The sequence below is a fragment of the Ceratotherium simum genome, chromosome 6 (genome assembly GCF_057802395.1).
Source record: "Ceratotherium simum simum isolate JZ-2026a chromosome 6, ASM5780239v1, whole genome shotgun sequence".
NCBI classification, from domain to species: domain Eukaryota; kingdom Metazoa; phylum Chordata; class Mammalia; order Perissodactyla; family Rhinocerotidae; genus Ceratotherium; species Ceratotherium simum.
This window is the reverse complement of record NC_141905.1, coordinates 44,339,454-44,354,120: the sequence shown is the minus strand read 5'-3', so window position 1 is coordinate 44,354,120 and position 14,667 is coordinate 44,339,454. Positions and strand designations below refer to the sequence as shown.

At 34.0% G+C, this 14,667-nt stretch overlaps 1 protein-coding gene across 7 annotated transcripts in view; it reads right to left on the bottom strand.

Moving 5' to 3' along the window:
* PCDH15 (protocadherin related 15) overlaps positions 1-14,667 on the bottom strand; it is a 1,681,754-nt gene that overhangs the window by 1,215,441 nt on the left and 451,646 nt on the right. For all 7 annotated transcript variants that reach the window (XM_087432193.1, XM_087432194.1, XM_087432195.1 and 4 more), the window contains one exon: positions 14,199-14,274. The gene's annotated coding sequence lies outside the window, so the exon portion shown is untranslated. The remainder of the gene's footprint in view (positions 1-14,198; positions 14,275-14,667) is intronic.

Here is a 14,667-nt window from a genome sequence, read left to right as displayed (position 1 = left end):
TAACCATATCTCTAATTTTTAAATTGTTTGCTTTTGGCAACATTAATGTCAAGATAAACAGTAGCTGAAAATTTAGTTATTTAAATTCCCAAATATAGATATAGAGTGCTCCCAAAGAAATACATTGTTCCTTATTTTAGAGTTAAGCTTATTTGCACAAAAAAAAATGCCACAGGCAAATGATGCAATTAAATGCACATAATAAAGCTATATACTTGACACAATATCACAACTGGAGGGGGAAAATTATATAGTCCATTAACCAGCACCCTACGTAACCACGTGATATTGAAAAGATAGTATAAAACATAAAAATGATAATGTCATGATATTTCACTTGTATGGGGTCACCCCTTGATGGTAGAGAAGTATAAATAAAAACCAAAATATCTTTTAAAAATGTTAACTATCACTGGTATTCAAGTTTTACCAGTAGTTGCTCAGAAAGAAAACAAGCAGTGAATGCGATATTGTTAACGTTTTACACAGTGGGAATGAAAAGCCAAGAGCTCTCAGTTATATTTTGAAGCTGTTGAATATTAAAACAAGAAAATCAAATGCAATGCATGTCTGAATGGTAACTGAGACTCTTCAGAATCCCAATTTCACATTCGTAGTCAATGTATCTCTTCATCCTTCTGAAGTAGATAAATTGAATATCACAGTTAATAGTAGGATAGTGCTTTTGAATAAAGCCAAGCATCTGTCTATTCAGCAAGATACAGATCCCGTTTTTGCCTTCCACAAGATCCTACCATATCTTTTTTAAGTGGTAAAACTCAGAAGAAGAAACAAATGTCAAATTTGTCATAGATCTTAGTTGTTTTACATGGTATAGATTAATTTCTATCATATATCAAATTTAGAAAAGAGATACTTTGATTCTATTGAAAATGTACATTTAAATACCTAAGATAGGTACAATGTTTTCCTTCAAGTGACAGAAAAATGCAATTGACTAATTTTTTCAACAAAAATTTTTAGCACATAACTATTCTCAAAATTAAAAAGATAAGGAGGTAGAGAAGTGGGAGCTAGATATTCTCTTAGATGACTTTAAATAAGAATGTATTCAAAATTTTAGCTTCTTATCCATATTATCATTGTGGCTAATAAATGTTAGTGATACAAAAATACATAAGAATATGAGTAATATTCATTAACTCTTTCCACTTTGATGGGTCAGGTAGCAGTTAACAAACAGGCCAAATATATTGGTAGGTGTTCAATAAGATAATGCCCTACTATTTTTAATTTATTCTGGCATAGCCAGAGGTAAAAATTTAATAGTGACCACCACAGAGTCCCTGTCTCAGATGACAATGTGGTCAAATATTTTAGGGAAAAGATAAAACTTTTATTCTTGCTGACTAACATTATTACCCATGATGTATTTTTCAAAAAATATCTGCCAATATTTATTAAGTTCCTGCTATTTATTAAGATAATGTTAAGAACTGATAATATAAAGATGAAAAAGTCACAATTCTAATTCTGAAAGATTTTAGAATTTAGTAGGAATGACACATGTAAATAGGTAAGTACAACACCATAGTCGGTGGCAAGGATAAAGAGAGGATATAGAAAGGATATATTTCCATATCAATAGGGATGATAGTTGAGTCAGGGAACAAGTAATGCCTGAGGTGGATTTAGAGGGATATATGGGATTTTGCTATGTGGATGGGAGACAAGGGAGTATATAGGACGTGCGGTTGTGAGAGAACCATTCTAACAAACAAGTACACAGAAGTTTGGTTGTATTACGTATTACTGCAATCATAAATACACATCCTTTTTTCTGAAAACTTTGCTATCAGGTGGCTGTCAAAATGCAGATTTTTTAAAAAACTGATTTATTCTCTATACAGATTACATAACATCTCATTGGGGTCTGTAGCTGCATCTCATCATGAAATACAGTACTATTTCTACAGTGAAACGTGAATATCTACGTTAAGTGGGTAAATAGAGTCAAAATGAGCCTCACAACAGATCAGGATAGGTTTTGCCCCCCACTGAATTACTAAAATAAAAAAAAATCTATGTTCAGAATTTTTTTTTTACTTTTAAAATTGTAAATAAGAGACTGTATACCTCTAATTTTTCAATTCATTTTTAATTGGTATGTAATCTGTAACAGTGAAAAGAGGGCATGACAACAGATAAATTGGAGAGTACAGCAGAGGCTAGAGGTCATAAAGCTCTTAAACGTCAGAGTCAAGGTTTAAGAATGAAGGAGATGAACGCCGTACTCCATCTTCCCCGCTAGATGACCCCGGTCATATATGGAGCACTACCTGAAAAAGCTGAAAGATCTCTAGGAATTATTGGAAACAACTTCAATGAGAAATGGTGAGAACTCGAACTATGAAAGAGAAAACATGTTCAAAGAAATAGGAAGACGTAGATATCTTAATTATACTTTTCAAGAACAATTTACATTTGCCCCAAGAAAGCAGTTAAGTATTTCAATGGGAAAAAATAATTGTAATATTTTAACTTATATTTAAGGATATATCATAAAAGAAGAAAGTGCAGGACTTTAGTGATTATGCATGTGTGTGTGTTTCTGTACACACATACATACACACACACACAATACTTATCTAAATTCTATGACTTGTTTAGGGTTATTGTTATACCTTCTCCCTCCCATCTCCATGATTTCTTTATTTCAATGGAAATATTTAACCTTATGATTATGGAAGAACATACTTATAATCAAAATACAAGTGATTTTTTAAAAAAATACAAAATAAAGTTAAAATCCAAAATAATAAATTACGATTTTTTAAAAAATTTACTTCGAAAGGATAATTATCTTTAATTTGTATAACCTAACTGATTTTACTTTATCTGATTACCCACATATATAGCTCACATATCTGAAATGTCTCTATCAATGAAAACAAAATTAGTCTGGATATACAGAGCAAGACTGAGGGCCTAAATACAGAGACAATCCTAAGGCTGCCCAGATTGTGTTCTGCCCAGTGACATCCCATAAGTTTCCCGAAGTGGAAGGCTAAAATCTAGCCTGCTTTTTCCTTCATCAAGCTGTACCCCTTTGCAGGAACTGTATCAGCCTGGAGTAAGGGCTTGCCTCTTTAAATTGTTTTATCGACAGAGATTGAATTGATTGAATTTTTGTAATCACTATTAGGGTGAGAGGGACTGTAATTTTTCTTCTCAGAAGAGGGTCTTTTATGAATCCTCAAAGGCACCTCTGTCCTAGTAGCCAGTGGTGGCCTTGTGCTAAACCACCCTTCATTTGCTTGTTATGTTAATATGTTTGAGTATATCAAGTATCAGTCCTTTCTCATTTATCTTCCACATAACCATATCATGTAGTAAAAACAATACTGACATTGGATCTTAAGGTTCAAGAATATGAACATCTCGGTTCAACATCTCTGGCTCTGCTACTTTATAGCCTAAACGTTGCCTCAAGGAAGATGTACCTATACTGAAGATAAGGAGTCAGGTTCTGCTCACACAAATCAACTGAGGAACAGCAGTAACTATGGACTTAAGCCGGAAGTTGACAAATCCTTGTAGAGAGGGAAAAACATTTAAACATTTTCAAATTGAGTTGAGTTCTGAAAATGACTAAATCTATAATTCAATTTGTACACACAGAGTGAGAAATTACAATGTAAAAGCTCATTACATGGGTCACTACTATAAAATTTCCTATAATACAGCCTAATTTCTGGCTTAAGTTTGAAGTACGTTATTTGTTTACAAGTTCAGAAAATTTTAGAGATCACTAGGAGTTAAACTGTAGTGTTACTATGAAGGAAATTTTTATAACAATTATATAAAAAGAAAATATGAATTTATTTTTCAGGGTGTTAGAAGTCATTTAAAAATTAAAAAGCATACCTATGATAAATAAAGACCTTATAGTTTTCCTTTGACTAAATATGTAATAGTTATTTTTAATAACTATGAAAACTTTTCAGGCTTCAATATTACAGGTTATCCAGACATCCTCTGGGGAGAGATAAATGAATAGATAGATAGATAGATATAGATATATTTTATATTATGGTGACAACAAGTATAGAATTAGTCAAAAAAATCCACTTTTAAAAAACATATTTGTGAAATTCCATGTGCATTTGTATGTACATATAAAGATCTATGTTTATATAACTGTTATTATGCATGCATATGAATAGAGTATCATGAGGCAAATGAAAAATAAAATGTACAAGGAGACTAATGGTTCTTTGGAGATAAGGAAAAGAGTTAATAAAGGCAGGTTCAAACCAAAAAAATACTTTTAATTAAAATGACTGAAAATCAGTGTATCATTTTTTGTAAAATATGGATTACAGAAGCTTAAAATGCTTAGCACTTGGTTCAAAGTAAAACAACTAGCAATAAGGTTATTACTTAGAGAGGGGCACAGCAGCTACAAAGCAGAAGTCTAGGGTACCACATTTCCCCCTTAGGAAGCAGGTAGCACTCAGGAATCCCTCAGAAATTGGCTGTAGACCACTAGGAGGAAGGTACTTAGTGGATAATTGGATAAAGTCATAAAATGAAACATGGAAAGGAGAGATTTTTTTCCCATGTAAATATATAATTGGAGAACGCACATTTAAGAACTTCTAGGATATGACTGATGTCTTCTTTTACCTCGACCAATTTTCCTCCAAGTCAATATAAATCAATCAGTATGAGCTATTGGTGATAGCTGCTTGCCTCCTCTACCCATTAATATCATTGATTGGTTCTCAGATTGGAGGATGAGATTGTAATACTTCATTCCCTTAATATGCTTGGGAGGTAAACTTAGCTTGTGGTAGAGTGACAGCCTGCTACTGTAACCCAACCACCCTTCTTATTTCTTACAGCCACCAAAGGGGAACAAGACTGCTGCAGGCAGTATAGAAGGGAGAGATGGGAGGTCAGTATATAGATGTAGATAAATATAGAAGGTAAGTACCATGTTATTCCAAAGAGGATTTTAAGAAGCCTACAATGACATGGTCCAATATATAAATGATAAATAAAATAAATAAGTGCGATATTACAGAACATATGCCTAAATGTTAACAGTGGTTACTTTAGTGGGATTATGATTACAGGTGTTGTTTCTGTTTACTTTTTATTTTTTCTTTGTTTCAGAATATGATTTTATTACTTTTTTTGTTCTACATTTCACTCTTTTTAGTTATTAAGAAAACTGTTATTGTGACCAAAATTTAGGAAAAGGGGGGAGAAGGATGGGTAAAATTAAATGAATGTCAAAGTTTTGGCATGCCCTTCTAAGAAAGTGACCACAGATTTGGCTCTGAACTTTCCTGCAACCAATGAAAAAAAAAAAAGATGCAAATATTTTTAATTATGTGTATTTAATAATCCAAAAAATCATCAATTAGGAAAGAAAAATATTTCAGGCCTTATATGGGGCAAAGGAAAATATTTCTCAATGAGGTCCTTAGAGGTTGGGTTGTAATGACCATTTTTAACAACCTCCCTTTGGCAGAAACAGCAACGTGAATTATGGGGCTTTTTCCTTAAAGAACTTCTCCACATGGAGATATTCCACGGATGACAGCAATTCCCACCAATTCCTGAAGGCATGGGCTGATGCAGCAGTGCACTTAGTATGTCTATAGAAATGAAGAGGCAAAAGATCTTAAATAATGTTTTGTAAAAGCAAGTTTTTGAGGCCGGCCCCGCGGCTTAGCGGTTACGTGTGCGTACTCCGCTGCTGGCAGCCCGGGTTCGGATCCTGGGCGCACACCAACACACGGCTTCTCCAGCCATGCTGAGGCTGCGTCCCACATACAGCAACTAGAAGGATGTGCAACTATGACATACAACTATCTACTGGGGCTTTGGGGAAGAAAAAAAGGAGGAGGATTGGCAATAGATGTTAGCTCAGATCCGGTCTTCCTCAGCAAAAAGAGGAGGATTAGCATGGATGGTAGCTCAGGACTGATCTCCCTCACAAAAAAACAAAACAAAACAAACAAACAAACAAAAAAACCAAGTTTTTTTTTAATTGGTGTTTTAATAGTTTATAACATTGTGAAATTTTGAGTTGTACATTTTTGTTTGTCCGTCATCATATATTTGTCTCCCTTCACCCCTTGTGCCCACCCCCTACCCACATTACCCCTGGTAACCACAATACAGTGTAAAACCAAGTTTTGATATGTATTTGTCAGTAAAGATCAGACATTATTGATGTCTACCAAGGGTCTGCAATATAAATTTTTCTATAAAGGCAGCATCCATATGATTCAGCAGTTAACTAGGCCAAAGTTAGGACTGAATTACCTAGAAGAGTCCAGAAAGGATTCACGCATAGACAGCAAGAACAAACAAGCCCAGGAAACCCATGAAGAGAGCAAACGCTTCCTCAGAAGTAAAGGGGTCCATTTCATGCATATAAAAATGGATGATCAGGGATCCACACTTCAATACATGAGCACAGCCAAATAATTTGTATCTTGGATATACATTTTAAGATGATTATACTTTAGGTCAACTTTGAGCCCAAAATATTCTAATACAGAATCCAGGGAATGTCTGACTTTAAGAAATTCCATTCCCGATGATATTTTTAGGATAAATTAAGGAACTATATATCACTAGGAAAATTAATGAGATTCATTGCTGCATAGAGATAATAAATAAGCTATTTATTATATATGTACTGATGATTGTGATCTTTGGAACAGCTGAAGCAATCATGCATATTATTCCAGTAAAGCTGCTTTCTACTAGGTTGAATCATATGAAGTTGCTGATTTTTGACCGTTCTGACCCATTCAAGTGACAATTTTACGTGGTTCAACCTAATAGTTCATGAAAACAAAATTATTTCCTACGCTCATGGGAGATATCTGTCTTTATTCTTTATATCAGGAGTTAGAATCCAAACATTAAATATACCTATATGCACAATTAAAATTGATTCTCTTGGGGGCAGCCCGGTGGTGTAGCGGTTAAGTTCACATGCTGTGCTTGGGCAGTCCGGGGTTCGCAGGTTCAGATCCTGGGTGCAGACCTATGCACTGCTTATCAAGCCATGCTGTGGCAGTGTCGCATATAAAGTAGAGGAAGGTGGGCACAGATGTTAGCCCAGGGCCAGTTTTCCTCAGCAAAAAAAGAGGAGGATTGGCAACAGATGTTAGCTCAGGGCTAAGATTCCTCAAAAAAAAAAAAAAAAAGATTCTCTTATTACGGAAGTGGAATGGCATCCTTCCTTCTATTTTCAAGACTTTCTATCTCTGGGGATCTCTGTGACGTGGTCATGCTGACAGTTACCTTATTCCAGAGGTGGAATTTATAAGCTAAGCTAAGTCAATAAGCACTGGCCACAGTGATTAGTTGGTTCAGAGGTGGGCATGTGACAAAGACGAGCTAAATAGTGGGGGATTAGTGACTTTATTAGGAATGCTATGGATATGAATTTGGAAGCATATAGAACACTGAGAGTGTATAGACTGAGATCATGAGGGGAGTCTGTCTTAAAATGAAGCCATGACTGATGAAATCAAAGCCAACAGGTGGTAATATCACTAAGCCCTTGGCTCAGTCCTTTTCTGAAGTCTACAGAGGAATTCTAGACTTTCAGATTCATAAGTCAATAAACTTACTTTATTGTTTATGTTAATTTGAGTTATATTTTCTATTTTCACTATAAAGGTCTTAACATGTATGTGAAGGTACTCATAATTATAGATATGGATGTATGTACAGAAAATCATTAAAAATATATTAGACATAAATATTATGCAAATTATTGGTAAACATTATACTCTGTTGCTTCAAAAACACTTATATTTAAAATATATAATTATGTGTATACACATTTTAAATTTTCTTTCCCTCTAGAGTGGACACTCAATAATTAAAAAAAAAAATGTACACAACTAGTGGTGATGAGGGCTAGGTGTGGATTTCTGATCTGATATGTGAATACTAATTCTTTGGGATTTTACTGATATGATAGGTGTAAACAGATGTAAGACAGAAGTAAGTCAGGGTTGGGAGAGTGGGAATATTGACCTTACACATTTCGAAGATTCACAACTCCTCAGTACATTCTAAGAGGAAACCCTCATCATTCTTAATGACCCCAAAATCGTTCCAGCCACTAATTATATTCCAAGGCAGAAGTGACTCCTCTACCAGTTTCTCTAATTCTGATATGTGAACCTTAATGTTCAGACAAACAGAATAATGGCTGATTATATCTGAGGGCTTTCAGCGGGTCTGGGGTCAGAGATAAAAGCTTTTGAAGTGAGAAATAGATGTAATCATTAAAGAAGCAACACCTAATAGCGTGATTCAATTTGGTTTAAATAGAAAAAAACAGAGTGACAAAAGCTGTCAGAGAGACACTGGCTATATCTCTATAACGGCATTTATAATCTCAAGGGTTCGAGGGGCAAAATCTTATGTGTGAAAATATATGAGAAGGAGAGAGGGGAAAAAAGGGAGAGAGAGAGAAAAAAGAGAGAGGCCTTCAAGTGTTCTGCTGTTGATGAAGCAATTTTAAAAATATCATCTCATTTGGGTCTTGCAACAAACCTATACAGTATGAAGGGCAGTTATTATTATCCTCATTTTAGAAATGATGAAAGGGAGGCTGATATCTTATGTGGCTAAATGACTTTAGTAAAGCCAAATAGCTGGTAAAGGGTAAATTCGGGATTACATTTTGGATCTTTTGATGGTAAATCTTCAGAAGTTTTATACCACTTCCATACTATAACACACCACTCTTAAATCACAAATAACTATTAAATCTAAAAAGATGCTAGCATAATTTCAAATGGGAAAGCTCTAAATATTTTGTCACATCCTAGTGTAACAGGTTCCAGTTGTATCACTTGGATCTGATATATCTTTGTTTATCATATTTCAAAAGACAGTTTTTCTTTTCTCTCTCAATAAATTTATCAGATTATATTTATTAAACTTATAAATGAATGTAAAATATAGTTTGGCTAAAATCATCTTCTGAACATGCTTATAAAATACTTAAAAATTCCTATGGCCTTTTGTGTGCATCTTTAAAGCTACTCTGAATCTTCTTACACTGTTTCAATTCCTACATGAAAGGGAAGAAAACTGAATAGTTGTTTTCTCCCTTTCCCTTGCAGCAAGCAGTGGCCATTTGATTCATTTCAGTGCCACAAAATATAAGTGGAAAAATCTAGTGGTGCTTCTGGAAAGTTTGGCTTTCCCCTAGTAAAGGGCGTTACCACATTTGGTGCAGCCTTTCCCTTCTTGCTTTAAGTTTGGGCACAATGGCTGGAAAGGCAACAGCAATCCTACCACCGTAAAAGAAAGATGAAGACAATCAGAGACGGTAGCCCTGAGCCCTGACATGTTTGCACTGCTGAAAAATGCTAGCGACTGCCAAACTCTGGATTTGTCTTGGGGAGAGGGGGTGTTGTAGGTTTTCCTGTTTTCATTCAATGCTGAAATATCCAGATAATGCTTTTTCAGTCCCTGAAACTCTCGAAAGTCCTTAAAGCATGTTATGCATGCCCTATGTCACAACTTAGAACAGACAACATAAACAACATCATCGGGCAATATAAATATGCGTCATTCTTGTCTGGGGACAAATGGATATTTAATGAAAGAATAAATTGTGTCTCTACCATGCTAATATCCCTCAGGGGCTTGGTATTTCTGCTGGATTAAGTATCTTGTTGATGCAGATTTATTTTTCAATCTTATACTGTGTTCCTGCCACTTGACTATTTGCTGCAAAAGGAACATGCTTCCCCCATTGCCACCGCCCTTCCCTTATTTGTGCTCTTCCGCATAGCAACAATGCTTTCTCGTTATCCTCTCTTCTGTAACACCACCTGTTGAAGTCTAGGTATGATCTTTATGAGCTTATCTGCAACAATACCTCTTACGTGAAGCCTTGCCTGATACATATAACCAAAATCATTTTTTTCCTTTTAATCTCCTCGGAAAATGTTTTCCTGCTCATGTGGCATTTATATCACACATTTTATTATACGCTCTTGTGTACTAATTCCATTCCCTGCCCTCTGCAAAATTATCACCATCACTCCCAGCAGACCATAAAGCTCATTGAGGGCAGGAAGAGTATGTGATTCATTTTCCTTAGCCACACAGTACCTAGCACAGATACTGATGTTGGTGTGATAGCCACTGGAGTGATAGGGTTAATTTCTCTGTAAAAAGTGATTCCCTTCATCATACCTTGTTTTACTGCTCCATACTCGTCAAAAATGATAGCAAAGAGGATGGGTTATTTCCTTGAAGCTTAACTTTTAGAGAGTTTGGTCTTTATGATTAAAGAAGGATCTCAAGAATAGAGCTTTCCAAAAGAACTTCTACATATTATATAAACTGGGATTGGCAACCTACTGCACACAGGCCAGATCCAGCCCACTGGCTGTTTTGGTAAAGTTTTATTGGAACACAGCCACACTCATTTGTTTATGTAAGGTCTAAGTTCACTTTTGTACTACAAAGACAGAGTTGGGTTGTTACCACAGAGACCCATTTAGCCCACAAAGCCTCAAATATTTACTATCTGGCCCCTTATAGAAAAAGTTTATAAAACCATGTTATTAGGAAGGTTAAAAGCAACAATAATTCTATAGTCAAAAAAGTTAGAGAAACAAAATTTAACGGTTTTCTTTAAGACAGAACTTCTCTGAGCCTGTGATTCCTATTACGTATTATATGCATTCCTATTATGTATTACTAATTTTTATGTCATTTCTCTAATTCCCCCAAATTTTTAACCATAGGAATTTTTTTTAATGGACTGTATCTCAGGTCCAGTGATCTGAGGATCACCAGTTTGGCGAATGATGCTTTAGAAAAGTGGAAGAAAAATTTTTAAACAGAGTTGCAGTTTTTCCTCTCAAGTATTGCCCACATCTGATAATATTTAACTCTCTGAGAAGTCACTTATTATTCTAGTGATTTTCTCTGATACAGTTAAGCCACTTAGCAACCTGCTCTAACCCATGATAAAAGGACCACTTAGGCTTCCTTGATGTCAAAGTTATAGCACACCTTGTACTATAAACAAGTTATGTGGTAATTATCTGAGTGATGTGGATAATTAATATCAAAACAGTTGCAAATGTACTTGAAGGGAGTATATATGATCTTGGATTTAAAATTATTTAAAATAATTTAAAGGGAGCGAGGAATAGCAGGCTTCAGGTACAGTAATGTGATTGATTACACAATTATAAACCCTGTTAGAAGGAAAAATTACTTTCTATATTTTCTTATAGTTCTTAAATTACTGCTTTCTTCAGCCTCAATACATCCCTTAGAAAATATAATTTGCCTTACTTATACCCCTTTAAACAACCTATATTTCCTCTATTTGAGTAAACATGTTGATGATGTAAAAAGATGCTAAATCAAAATGTATTATGTATTTTCCCAGAGGCTCAGAAGTGTGTACAAATTATTTAGTTATTCCATTCATTTAGTCTAACAGTAGATACAAAAATAAATTGGCGTTAAACTGACACATGGATACTCCAAATAGACTATCTAGAATTACCTCTCAAAGGTAAATTCAACATATAAAGATCTATAACCTCAGATTTATCAAGTGTGCAACTCATTTATTCTCACTCCAAATCAGAATCCTTCCTGTTACCAGTGGAGAGACAGAACGGTGTAGTAGAACCTACAATGGTTTTGGAGTCAGATCCCAGTTTGAATTTCAGTCCCTCTGCTTGGTAAAGCTTAAGCTTTTAAGTGAGCAAAAGTCTTCTGATAAGTAAAGCCCGAGTACTTAAGCATACTCAAGGAACTTTATTCTACAGTTTGGCAGTGGTATTATTTGACTTTACCTATTCTACATAGAGTTCCTTCACTGATGGTTTCTAAAATATTCTCTATGGTCAATGTTTTGTTCCCTTGTCCTATTAGTACAAATGAGACCACTAGTAATAATAACATAAATGTTAAATGTTGCTGTGAATAATTTACCTGTTAAATGTATTTATTTAATACAATACTTAATTACCAAAATGATTTGAAATAGTTAAGATATACAAATCTTTAAGAGAAAAATTAAATAGTAAAATATGACCATAGGGAAGGTAACATCAGAGAAAACTTTGGTAGTTGAAATATGTATTGAGGAAGTTTCTGCAAAATTAAGGAAGTCCTTTCCAACATCATTGTGTTCTCGCTAATTTGTTGCATAGCAGTGCTAACAGTGTACCAATTGCTCAAGGAGAGAAACAGATTTTCTTAATACTAAAGTAGGGACAAAAGATAAAAAAGAATTACCCTAAAATCTCATAAGGGGGAAACAAAAATATGTCTTATATTTTTTAAGGCTGCCCTTTTTATCGCTAGTGAAATAGAGTTATAATGGCCTCATCTTTACCAGTCAACATTTGGACACACTTCTACCATACAAGTGGAGTGGGAAGGTGCACATGAAAAATACTTAGTCTGATCCTTCAGGGAATTTATTATCCTGAAAGGTTAAGTTGCATACGAGAGTGTTTGTGCTAGAAACATTGATACTGCTCTAGGATTATCTATTTGTCTACGCATACATATGCACATGCGCAGATATGCAAACACATGAATTGATATATTATTAATAATTCTTCAATAAGACATTTACACTATATTTTCTTTGAATAGTATGAGAGATAAGATTCATTGTGAACTTACTTTGAACTATAAATAGCAAGAGACTTTAGGACATGAAATTAATCTCTTTTCAATTATTATTTTCATGCTTCTGTGCACTCATCAACCAAATGGAATCATAATTTTTAAAAAAATTTTACATGTTCCTTTGCATGACAAATTTATTATCTGAAATATGTTGTTCCGTAGGAATTTAAATATTCTCAACGAGAAATAAAGCTATTGTTGGAAATACAAAGCCTCATGGGCATTTAAATATGCTTAGACGTATCATGTATACAAAAAAGGATCTATAGCACTTTTAAAACGAGCAGCTTTTTAAATACTGAATTCATAATCACTGACAAGAGAAAATTATTTCAACTCTTTATTTTCAAAATGCTATAAGTCCTCCCAACAAAACTGCTTTTTATGTCACATTTATAGCTACATTATAAAAATATAACATTGTAAAAATACTGTTATTTTTAATATATTAAAACATTAAGGTAGAAAATATGAAGTGCCCACTATGCCATAGCATTATGATGTTATAAACGTTATAACATCATAATTTATGACAGATGTTATAAATATACTGGTGGACAAAAGAGACAGGTTCTTTATCTTTCTGAAGCTTACATTCTGCTAAGAGCAAGAATAATTTCAAAAATAAGCAGGTATGTGTACACACACTGTATTTTTTTCCACAAATTGCAGATTAAAATTACATATTTCTTCTTTAAGAGCATTTGTTTTTCTGAAATATCATGTCCCACTTTTAACTGAGCTCTTTAAATATAAATTTCACTCATTACTATCTCAATGTGGAAGAAATTATTCTATTTCTGTTCCTATTTCCATAAGTTTCTGTTTCTAATTCCATTTCCATGGATTTAAAATATTACTAGACCACTAAAATTTTTTTTCCTTCCTTTTATTGAAGCTATGGTTGGCCAAATTTTATCTTAATTCTTATTTTGTTACTCCAAAGTTCCAAAAGCCATTTTTTCTGCAATCAAAGCACAAGCCTGACTTCAGAAACACATAAAAGAAAATTGATTTTCTTCCTGAAAATGTCAAACTTCTGCCTATAATACTTAGCTATGGTTTTCTGAAACAGCAAAGTTCAAAAAGAGCCATCGACCTGATGGCCCTTTGACACATGATGATAGATGCCATGTGTCTACGACTTTACAGCCAGAATGTCCTCCAAGAGAATGAGGCAATCAATGAAGAATAGTAAATCTAAACTGGGTAGAAGGTTTGCTTGTTTTAAATGTTTTAAAGGAGAAAATACTGGTATTTCACTTCTCTGAGGAGAAACTTTTATAAACTCTGTGATTAACTCTTTTCTCTCTTCTGGCGGATGAATCAGACATACACACATCTGCTTAAAGAAGTTGAGTAATGCCTGGAAGTTAAACGCCACATATATAATGAATTTAACATAAAAGACAGATGCAATGTACTGTTCTTCTTCAAAGGAGAAGAAAAAATATTATATAAAGGACACAATTTTAAGAAAAAACATAACCACTACTCACCCTTGTGTCTTATCCCTCTGTCAACCACTGGTTCTGGCAACTTCAATTGTTTCTAGTAAAAGATGTTTTCATTTTCCTATAGGATAGAGTTATTGATCAATGTCTCATTAAAAGCAAAGACTATTCAAGTGCAGAACATACGAGCAATTCATTTTCTTACAGTTTATACTTATGTTTGAGATGAATTATTGCAAATTCTGAAAAGTAAATCTTGCAATCATAAATCTAATTTTTGGAAGCAGCACACTTCTAATTTAAAACTTAACTCTCAGAATGCATACCATCATATATGCTCCAGGTTATATTTTTTACTTAGGGAAAAAAAGTCACTTCCACCTGCAAATTTTTTATGCCATTTGACCAGAGTCCTAGCAAGGAAGTGCAGTATAAACTCTCCTTCAGTGACATTTTAAAAATATGGCGTTGTATAAAATGGTAAATAGATTTAAGACAATTAAGGACAACTATA